Genomic DNA, 2600 nt, shown 5'->3' with positions numbered 1-2600 from the left:
AGTTGGCCCCGGAAGTGAATTTATGCATCAATTACTTACTTCTGTAAACCCTAGTAGCTAGTTTAGTATAAATAGAACTTTTTACTAGTTTATTAGATGTCTTTGACTATCTAGTCTTTTGACCACGTTTGGGGGCTGGCCATTCGGCCATGCTTGGACCTTCATCACTTATGTATTTTTAACGGTGGAGTTTCTACACACCATAGATTAAGGGTGTGGAGCTCTGCTGTACCTCAAGTTTCAATGCAATTACTACTATTTTCTATTCAATTCGACTTATTCCTATTCTAAGATATTCGTTGCACTTCAACTTGATGAATGTGATGATCTGTGACACTCATCATTATTCTCACCTATGAACGCGTGTGACTGACAACCACTTCCGTTCTACCTTAGACCGGGCGCATATCTCTTGGATTACATGAGTAACTTTATCTTTATTTTCTATTTAATTTATTATTATTATTCGAAAAACCAATAATCTCTTAAATTAGTTAAATCCGCCTGACTGGGTTTTACAAGATGACCATAGCTTGCTTCATACCAACAATCTCTGTGGGATCGACCCTTACTCACGTAAGGTATTACTTAGACGACCCAGTACACTTGCTGGTTAGTTGTGTGGAGTTGTGACAAAGTGTGATTTATGTTTGAGAGCACCAAGTCTTTGGAGCCATTGTTGATGATCACAATTTCGTTCACCAAGTTTTTGGCGCCGTTGCCGGGGATTGTTCGAGTATGGACAACTGACGGTTCATCTTGTTGCTCAGATCAGGTAATTTTCTTTTTGTTTTAATTTCAAAAATTTTTCAAAAAAAAAATCTTTCAAAATTTTTTTTCTCTTTTTCGTTTTTCTAAAGAATATTTTCGAAAAAAAATAATAAAAATACAAAAAAAATCATAAAATCATAAAAACCAAAAATATTTTGTGTTTCTTGTTTGAGTCTTGAGTCAATTTTTAAGTTTGGTGTCAATTGCATGTTTTTAAAAATTTATGCATTATTTTCAAAAATTCATGCATTCATAGTGTTCTTCATGATCTTCAAGTTATTCTTGGTAAGTCTTCTTGTTTGATCTTGATGTTTTCTTGTTTTGTGTCTTTTATTGTTTTTCATGTGCATTTTTGCATTCATAGTGTCTAAGCATTAAAGATTTCTAAGTTTGGTGTCTTGCATGTTTTCTTTGCATCAAAATTTTTTCAAAAATATGTTCTTGATGTTCATCATGATCTTCAAAGTGTTCTTAGTGTTCATCTTGAGATTCATAGCGTTCTTGCATGCATCATGAGTTTTGATTCATAATTTTCATGTTGTGAGTCATTTTTGTTGCTTTTATCTCTCATCATTAAAAATTCAAAAATAAAAAATATATTTTCCTTATTTCTCTCCTAATTTTCGAAAATTTGAGTTGACTTAGTCAAAAATTTTTAAAATTAGTTGTTTCTTGTAAGTCAAGTCAAATTTTCAAATTTTAAAAATCATATCTTTTCAAAACTTTTTCAAAAATCAAATCTTTTTCATTTTTTTATTTTATTTTTATTTTTCGAAATTTATTTTTTTAAATTATTTTTCAAAAATCTCTTCCTTAATTTTATCTTCATTTTCAAAAATTATGCTAACAATTAATATGATTGATTCAAAAATTTGAAGTTTGTTACTTTCTTATTAAGAAAGGTTCAATCTTTAAATTCTAAAATCTTATCTTTTAGTTTCTTGTTAGTTAAGTAATTAATTTTAATTTTAAAAATTAAATCTTTTCCAACCATATCTTTTTTTATCATATCTTTTATATCACATCTTTTTCAAAATTTTATCTTTTTCAAAAATGTGATCTTATCTTCTTATCTTCTTATCTTTTCAAATTTGATTTTCAAATCTTTTTCAACTAACTATTTGACTTTTTGTTTGTTTCTTATCTTTTTCAAAACAACTTAACTACTTCTCCTTCTCTAATTTTCGAAAATATCTCTCCCTTTTTCAAAATTATTCTTAAATTAATTAATTGTTTCAATTTTTAATTTTAATTTTATTTCTTATCTTTATTTTTCGAAAATCATTTAACTCCTTTTTAAAATTTATTTTCGAATTCTCTCTCTCATCTTCTATTTATTTATTCATTTACTAACACTTCTCTTCACCTCTCTTCATCTCCAATCACTGCTTCTATCCTTACCCTTGTGTTTGGATTCTTGATAAGCTGGTCACGGCCTTCTTGGATAAATTCTTTCCTCCTCAAAAGCTGAGCAAGCTTAGAGTGGATGTTCAGACCTTCAAACAAAAAGATGGTGAATCCCTCTATGAAGCTTGGGAAAGATACAAGCAGATAACCAAAAAGTGTCCTTCTGACATGTTTTCAGAGTGGACCATATTAGATATATTCTATTATGGTCTATTTGAGTTTTCCAAGATGTCATTGGACCACTCTACAGGTAGATCCATTCACCTAAAGAAAACGCCTGCAGAAGCTCAGGAACTTATTGACATAGTTACAAATAACCAATTCATGTACACTTCTGAGAGGAATTCCGTGAATAATGGGACGCCTCAGAGGAAAGGAGTTCTTGAAATTGATACTCTGAATGCCATATTGGCTCAGAACAA

At 29.9% G+C, this 2600-nt stretch overlaps 1 non-coding gene across 1 annotated transcript; it reads right to left on the bottom strand.

Moving 5' to 3' along the window:
• Positions 1 to 2244: 2244 nt before the first annotated feature.
• On the bottom strand, positions 2245 to 2348 carry LOC127745172 (small nucleolar RNA R71). Its single transcript, XR_008006368.1, has one exon. It is a non-coding gene; the product is annotated as a small nucleolar RNA R71 (small nucleolar RNA).
• Between the last annotated feature and the right edge of the window lie 252 nt (positions 2349 to 2600).

The sequence above is a fragment of the Arachis duranensis genome, chromosome 2 (genome assembly GCF_000817695.3).
Source record: "Arachis duranensis cultivar V14167 chromosome 2, aradu.V14167.gnm2.J7QH, whole genome shotgun sequence".
Taxonomy (NCBI): domain Eukaryota; kingdom Viridiplantae; phylum Streptophyta; class Magnoliopsida; order Fabales; family Fabaceae; genus Arachis; species Arachis duranensis.
Note: the sequence above shows the minus strand (reverse complement) of the source record. Positions and strands in the feature narration are given on the sequence as shown.